Consider the following 8476-nt stretch of genomic DNA (forward strand, 5'->3'; position numbering starts at 1 on the left):
ACATCATGTCATCTTGCTTAAAGCGTTACTCTGTTTGTCATGAACTCAATACACTAGATGCATGCTGGATAGTGGTCGATGTGTGGAGTAATAGTAGTAGATGCAGAAAGTATCGGTCTACTTGTCTCGGACGTGATGCCTGTATGTATGATCATTGCCTTAGATATCGTCATGACTTTGCGCGGTTCTATCAATTGCTCGACAGTAATTTGTTCACCCAATGTAATATTTGCTATTTTGAGAGAAGCCTCTAGTGAACACTATGGCCCCCCGGTCTACTTCACTTCATATTTTTCAGCCTTACACTTTTACTTCGTCGCACTTTCCGCCTTCAGATCTCACTTTGCAATCAATCTTGAAGGGATTGACAACCCCTTTATAGCGTTGGGTGCAAGCTCTTTTGTGTTTGCGCAGGTACTCTGGACTTGACGAGATTCTCCTACTGGATTGATACATTGGTTCTCAAACTGAGGGAAATACTTACTGCTCTTGTGCTGCATCACCCTTTCCTCTTCAAGGGAAAAAACAACGAAAGCCAAATCTCCGTCAACGTGCCACTTTCTGGCGCTGTTGTTTGAGAAGTAGCATCTGGTTCCTCTTGATCTTCAGTAGCTTCCCCCGTTGCAGCATCATCGGGCACATCGTCTGGTTCCTCTTGATCTTCAGCAGCTCCCCCCGTTGCAGCATCACCGTATTCAGGGGGCACATAGTTGTCATCGTCCTCTTCTTCTTCGTCGTCTTCCATCATAACCCCTATTTCTCCGTGCCTCGTCCAAACATTGTAGTGTGGCATGAAACCCTTGTAAAGCAGGTGGGTGTGAAGGATTTTCCGGTTAGAGTAAGACTTAGTATTCCCACATTTAGGGCATGGACAACACATAAAACCATTCTGCTTGTTTGCCTCAGCCACTTCGAGAAAATTATGCACGCCCTTAATGTACTCGGAGGTGTGTCTGTCACCATACATCCATTGCCGGTTCATCTGCGTGCATTATATATAATATTATGTGTGTCAAAAGTAAGAAAATCAGACAAGTATCTATCTAAAGTAAGAAAATCATACAAGCCTCTATCTAAAGTAAGAAATTCAGAAAGAAGATAAGAACAAGAGGCTCACCACGGTGGTGTCAACGACGAGATCGGCGAGGGCGATCAACGGCGGTGAAAACGGGGACGGGGCGTGGCGGACCGCTAAATCTAGATAAATCTCGGGAAAAATGGAGCTCCGAGGTCGAGCTTCGAGAGGAGAAAGCTTAACTAGTGTGGCTCGGGCATTTCATCGAACACCTCATGTGCATAGGAGGTGAGCTAGAGCACCCAAATGCCCTCCCCTCGCCGGCTAGAAAAAACAGAGTGCTCTGCTGCGGCGATGGGTATATATAGGCAAATTATTTGTCCCGGTTCGTGGCATAAACTGGGCTAAAGCCCCCCTTCTATACCGGTTCAAGGCACGAACCGGTACCAATGGATGTGGGCCAGGAGCGCGGCCCATTGGTCCCGGTTCGTGCCTAGAACCGGGACAAATGGGTCCAGACGAACCGGGACTAATGCCCACGAGGCCCCAGCCGCCCCCCTGGGCTCATGAACCGGGTCTAATGCCCCCATGGGTCCCGGTTCGTAAAGAACCGGGACTAATGGGCTGGCCAGGCCCGAACCAAAGCCCTGTCTTCTACTAGTGCTAGTCACCCACATTTCCCTTCATTCCATTTTGTCCCTGTCACCACCATTCACCGGGCCGCTTCCCCTTGTGCTTGGACCTCTTCATTGGCATGGTTCGACAGAAATTAACCTACTATAAGATGCTCACATCCGAGCGTCGTGCCAATCAAATTGCAGCGGAGTAGGACGAGGTACCGGAGGAGGAGGCCTCGGGCATGGATGTTGTGGCCAAACGGCTTTGGCATGGAGAAGGCAGAGGTGAAGTTCCAACCCACCCAAGCCGCGGAGGTGGCGATTCACTTCGAGGCGGAGCAAGTGTACATCCTTGACTTGATCCAATCCGAGTGAGGGATGACGGCGAACCACCGATGTATCCACGTCACGTGCGTGAGGTGAAAGCGGCTCTTTACGGACCACGATGATGAAGAGGATTTGGAGCTTTGCCGTACGGCCAAGGGTCATCAACATATGACGAGTAGATCAAGGTAATTTGCTTGTTTTTAACCATGTATGATGAAATGAACATTGCATTATTATTATGGTCTTGAGGGTTTGCAAATAGGGGTTGTGATTGGAATGGAGGAACAAATAAGGGTCGGGCTAGCGTTGTCCACGGACTCGTCCACACATGCCCGTGAACGTTTAGAGGGTCGAATTTGCCTAGTCCAGTTATAGATGCCCTAACGAGTAACCCTGATTTCCTTGGTTCGTGTCTTTCTCCAATATCAAGAAATATATCTTTTTAGAATTTTTGGGTGAGAAAGCATCGTCTTTCGGTTTACTCTGATGGTTCAAGATAGGGTCACAATTAGCGGTCAACAATAATTAATGAGGTGATCCTACCCTTTTGCTCTCAAATTTACCAGTTTCCAATTTGCAACTACTCCCACCGTTTTAAAATAAGTGTCGCAAATTTTACACTAAACTAATATAACTTTTGTATTAGAACATGGACACTTATTTTGGGATGGAGGAAATAATAATTAACGAAGAGTCATGCCATCCCATTGCTGGACAAGTTCTGATAGAGGACAGTCATCCTGTTAGTTCTGTTTGTCCACTACCTATAAGTTATAACTATGGCAGGAAAAAAATGATCTCCCTGAAACTAGCTCACGTTCAGTGAAATGCAAGAAGCTGCCTTTTCGTCTATGAAGGTACTCCCTGGAGAAGTTCCGATAGAGGATAGCATATGATTGACATGCCATCGTTGGTTTGCAGTGAAATCTTGGAGTGTGCATATAAACTGATGACACGGCATTTACTGCTGAAAATGCAGGAAATTGAATGGGATTTGGGGCTGGCACTGGTTTCTATTAGAAATTATTCATTCCCTTTATTTGACACTTCGTAATCATGAGGCTATCTTCAGCTCCCATGTTAACATACTATTTGTCACAGAGATAGCAGTAGCATTCGCTATTGAGTGGTGGCCCGTCGCACCTGTGTTCCTTGAGAACGCAATTAAACATCTTTTCCGCAATCAAGCAAGTCACCTTGCACAGAAAGCCTATGCACAGTGGGCCGCCATTGGCACTCACCCAGCATCCTGCGATAAATTAGCATGCATGTAGATGTATCCATGATGAACAACTTAGAGTCGAGGAAAAACCGAGAAATTCACACCGGGTGGAAGATGAGTGAGTGAGTGAGTTAGTTTGTCAGTTGTCATCCATTTGAACACACTGAGACGGAGGGAGGAGCACAAACCTGCGGATCCATTATCCGGGAACAATACAAGAATCAACACGAAGCACATGATAGCATTTCTCGCACCCATGATAGGTGGTGTTTGGCGAAGTTTCAACTTTCAAGCACACTTCCTTTTCTTTCTCCACTTGGTTTGCTATCGAGCAAGTACTGTTATGTGAGAGAGGATATGTAGAGATTTTATAGATTTTGGAAGTCAAAGACTCCTAGTACTCTAGTAGATAGAAGCTTGCAACCGTACCAGATGGATAGAAGTATTTAGTAAGGAAGTTGATAAGTATGCAATCTGCTGAGTAGATAGAAGCTTGCAATCGTATCAGATGGATACATGGAGTATTTAGTAAGGAAATTGATAAGTATGCAATCTGCTGCGACGTCAGAATGCCAAGATGAGGGAAGTCTATGTGGCCCTTTCTTTCTTCGGGCTATTGCGCACAGCACAGTAGAGCGCTAGATTGGGCGAAAAAAGAAAAATACATAAGAAAAAGGGCAGTGCTCTGCGCCGGCGCGCGGGCCGCATGATCCACCAACTGCCGCGCGTCCGCACCGTTAGATCTATCCATGCAACAAATATTTCTCAATGCAGCAAATTTTGATCACGATGCAGCAAATTTTTATATGATTGCAACAAAAATATGATTGTAGCAGAAAAATATCAACGTAATCGTAGAAAAAAAACGACGCAGATGATGCATGGTAACAAAAAAAGGGTTGTAGCAAAACAATCCGGTGAACTCGGGTTGCAACTCTCACGAACGTGGATGCAACTTTTTTACTGAACGATTGCAGCAAAAAATGATGCTGGTTATAGCAAAAATTAACACGATTATAGCAAAAGTAAAAAAACACCGATTGTAATGAAAAATTCGACGAACTGAAGTTGCAACCAAACGTATATGCAGCATTTTACTGGGCAAATGTAGCAAATAAAAAACGCTTGCAGCAAAAATGAACGCTGGTTGCAATAAATTTAGACGAAAAAAGTTATAATACCTAATCAACGGTGCGTGCGGGTCGCGTGCGGCCGGCCGAACGGTTCGGCCGGCGCACCGGCCACAAACGTACCTAAGAAAAAGGATCTGACCATGTCACACTAGATGTGAGATAATATGTCATGCATATCTAAATATGACATCAGCATTTTTTTGTGGTTCTTCTATTTATTTGTTTGTCTTGAGCTTGGATCCGAGCGTCCTCCTCATATAGATCGATTCTGATTTGACCCGACGGATGCACGTCTAAGCGCGTCTTGACGGCCACGTGCGGAAAATTTTCATTTTAAAACTTGAATTTGTTGAGCTTTGTTAAATCAAACCTCCAACTCGCAATACCGGTCGTTGGCACTCTAAACATATCAATCTTTGTCTAAATCGAACCCAGAAGCTGTTTTTCATATAAAAATATATATCTCAAAATGGGATAATTTCTACGTCTAGTCTCGGGCTACCCACTAACAAACTTTTTTTGTATTTGTGTCCACTTGCACAACGAACTTAAGCTGGTTTCGGTAATTCTTTTTTATTCGTACTTGTGCCTAGTAACTCTTTTTTCTTTTGATTTTCCGTTTCCATAATTTCTATTCTCATTTTATATCCCTTTTTTTATTTTACAATTTCCTTAGGCATTTTTTTATTTACATTTTTTTCCTTCTTTCTTTTTAAATTTTCATTTTCTATATTTTATTATGGGAAAAGCTAACGCTCTACCGGCTGATGTTTCATCGCCCATCCGCCTGCTCACGTTTGCGACGCGTGTCTCTGCGGTGCCAGCTCGTTCTTATCCTCACACCAACGACCACGCTTCGCATTCCCGAAGTATCTCGTTGGAATCATTTTTCCTTTCGTCCATCCCGTCTTCTTCCATCTCCCGATTCTCTCTCCTGTGAGCCCACGCCACTCATCTATCTTCTGTGAGCCCCATTCTTTGAGCAGATCTGCATCTGAGTTTTTGCAACAACGGCCTTGTTGCGATTGACGGCGGCGAAGCTAGTACAAGTAGGCGCAATGACGAGTTTCCGCAACTTCGTCTCTGTTTCAAAAAATTGGAACAAATATCTTGTTGCAAAAGTTTTCTGTAACCTGACCTATGTTGCAAAAGTTTTCTGTAACATGACCTTTGTTGTAGAAGTTTTTTGCGCAACAGTACCTATGTTGCAAAAAGACGAAGAAGTAAAATTCTGTAACCTGACCTATGTTGCAAAAGTTTTCTGCAATGTAACCTTTGTTGCAAAAGTTTTCTTGAAAAGAATCGAACAGTTGGCGACCTCACGATCCTACGGGCCGGGACAGCGTGTGGTGCATGGAGGACTGAGCTGGTGATCAGATGGTGCACGTGCGTACATCGGACGGCTAATTGGACGATGGATGATTACTACAAATTCATCGGTGAACGCCTAGCAGTCCCCATTATGGAAAAAGCTTATTATCAGATTTCTTTTTAAACACCATGTATCTACTTTGAAGTATATTTTTTAATATATATTGAGCATTTTACAATACAGGGTCAATTCTCTTTTATATATGTTGAACATTTCTCAAATTCTTCATTTTTTCAAAACATCATGAACATGTTTCAAACTCGTGAATGTGTCTTAAAAAATCATTAAAACTAAATCAAATTCACAAAAAAAAAATTGACTTCAGAACGTGTTTCGAGTTAGTGGATATTTGTTCAACTTCGCTAAGGATTTTCGAACTCTTGAACATTTTTTCCAATTCATGAACACTGTACAAATCTGTGAACATTTTCTGAGTTCGTGAACATTTGTTTTTCATTCTTTGAGTTAGTGATATTTTTTATAATTCAGAACAATTTTAATATTCAATACATTTTTGGAATTCACGAAAATTTTCAAATTCAAGATACATTTTTTAATTTGTGAACATTTTTTGTGTTTGCAAACATTTTTTCCAAACTCCTGAAGATTTTCAAATTTTAGACTAGTTTTTATTTCCAAATTTGTTTTCAGAATCACGAACATTTCTTCAGTTCACGAACATTTTTTCAAACTCCTGAAGTTATTTCGTGTTTAAGAATGCATTTTAGTTTCCTAACTTTTTCGTATTTGCGAACATTTTCCAATACCATGCACAATTTTTAAATTCATACATAAATAATCGCGATAATTTTGCAGGCTGGCCGGCCCATCAAAGGAGCGACATGGGAGATGTAATCTTAGGATTCTCGTTTTTTCAGTGCATCAAACAGTTTCAGGGTTGGCCTTAGACCGGGACTGATAAGTTCAAGGTGCTAATGACCGAGATTCGAAGTTGGGGGTTTGATTTAACTAAATTCTGCAAGTTTAGGGTTTAAAATATATTTTTTTGCTACATGCCCTAGACACCTACAAATACAAGTACAGTTGACCGGGGTCCTTATGCATGTTCCCCTACGGTGTACACCTGAACTTTTATTTCTGTTTTTTTTCTTAGAATCATGCACTTCCTTGATTTAAACTTCCCCACAGGGAATCTCGTCTGACAAAACCTGAATAATACAATTTGGTGGCTGCTGAAGCCAAATCCTATCCAGTTCATGAGAAACCCCTTCTCTAGCTAAAACATGGGTTACTTTATTCTCCGATCTCCTAACCCAAGTAACTCTAGACTCGGCAAAGGAATTCAGCATCTTCTTAAAATCCTCGATGATTGGACCTAGATCTGAAAGATTGGTCCCTGACTCATTTAACATTGTCACAATTTCTTTATTATTCAGCTCCACATGCACTCTCGTAGCTCCATTTTGAACTGTCAATTACACTCCGTTGCGACAGGCCATAGCCTCAGCAAGTTCACGGTTAGATATTTCCGGGAAAAACCAGGACGCACCACCTTTAAACGCCCCAGCATGATCGCGTAGTGCCACTCCGCCAGCCCCTCTATCCTTGAGCTTCGACAGTGCTCCGTCCGCATTTAAAAACTTTTATTTCTGTTAAACGGGTCTAATTAAGCACGTCATACGTCCCTGCCCACACGTACAAGGCCTCATTTTCTTTTCTTTTCTTTCAAGCATGCCCTTTCCTGAAAAAGAAATGTAAGTTCGCAAGAAAATTCTGAGCACATCTACATGGGTCAATCCTATTTGCCGCCCACGGGCGGCAAACGATCAAGGCTTCGCTGAAGTGACTCAGCAGTCAGATTGGTTCGCAGCTGTTTCCTTGTTTCTTGCGGGGTTTCTTGTTTTTCTTTTAATGTTTTTTTGCTTCGAGGTTCTTCACTGTTTTGCCTGGCTTTCGGTTCTTTTGTTCCCTTTTTTTTTTCTGTTTTGGTTCCTTTTTATCTTTAATTTCCTTTTTATATTTCCTTTTACATTTTCATTAATTGTGTAGTTCTTAAAAAGTTCACCGCGTATTATAAAAATCTTTATCATATTAAGAAAATGTTCATCATATATTATGAAATAGTTCACCTTGCCTTACAAAAATTATTCATAATGTGTTACAAATGTTCATCATATTTTATTAAATAGTTTAACACATACTAAAAAATATTCATTGTGTATTTAAATTTTGTTCATCGTATATTAAGAAATTGTTCAACACATACTAGAAAATGTTCATTGTGTATTTAAATTTTGTTCATCGCATAGTCAGAAAGTGTTGAACACATACTAGAAAATATTCATTATGTATTAAAATTTTGCTCATCGTCTATTAAGAAATTGTGCAACATATTTTATGAAATGTTCATTTGTGTGTTTTAGATTGGTTCAGTATTCTTTTTACAAAAGTTAAATTTTGTTCAATGTATATTATAAAAATGTTGAATGTCTTAAAAATAGATTTTGCCGCATTGTTCAACACATGCTAGAAAATGTTCATTGTGTATTTAATTTTTTTTCATCGTATATTAAGAAATTGTTCAACACATTCTAGAAAATGGTCATTGTGTATTTAAATTTTGTTCATCATATCTTAAGAAATTCTTCAACATATTTTATGAAATGTTCATTTGTGTATTTTAGATTTGTTCAGTATTTTTTACAAAAGTTCACTGTATTTTAAATTTGTTCAATGTATATTATAAAAATATTTAGTGTTTAAAAAAGAGATTTTTCCGCATTGTTCAACACATACTAGAAAATATTCGTTGTGTATTTAAATTTTTTT

General features: G+C 40.5%; 1 long non-coding RNA gene across 1 annotated transcript; it reads right to left on the reverse strand.

The window, feature by feature from the left end:
* Nucleotides 1-2966: 2966 nt before the first annotated feature.
* Nucleotides 2967-3545, reverse strand: LOC123412997. The gene is made up of 2 exons (XR_006613651.1): nucleotides 3370-3545; nucleotides 2967-3208 (listed from the first exon to the last, which is right to left on the reverse strand). It is a non-coding gene; the product is annotated as an uncharacterized LOC123412997 (long non-coding RNA).
* Nucleotides 3546-8476: the final 4931 nt, after the last annotated feature.

The sequence above is a fragment of the Hordeum vulgare genome, chromosome 1H, assembly GCF_904849725.1.
Source record: "Hordeum vulgare subsp. vulgare chromosome 1H, MorexV3_pseudomolecules_assembly, whole genome shotgun sequence".
NCBI lineage: Eukaryota > Viridiplantae > Streptophyta > Magnoliopsida > Poales > Poaceae > Hordeum > Hordeum vulgare.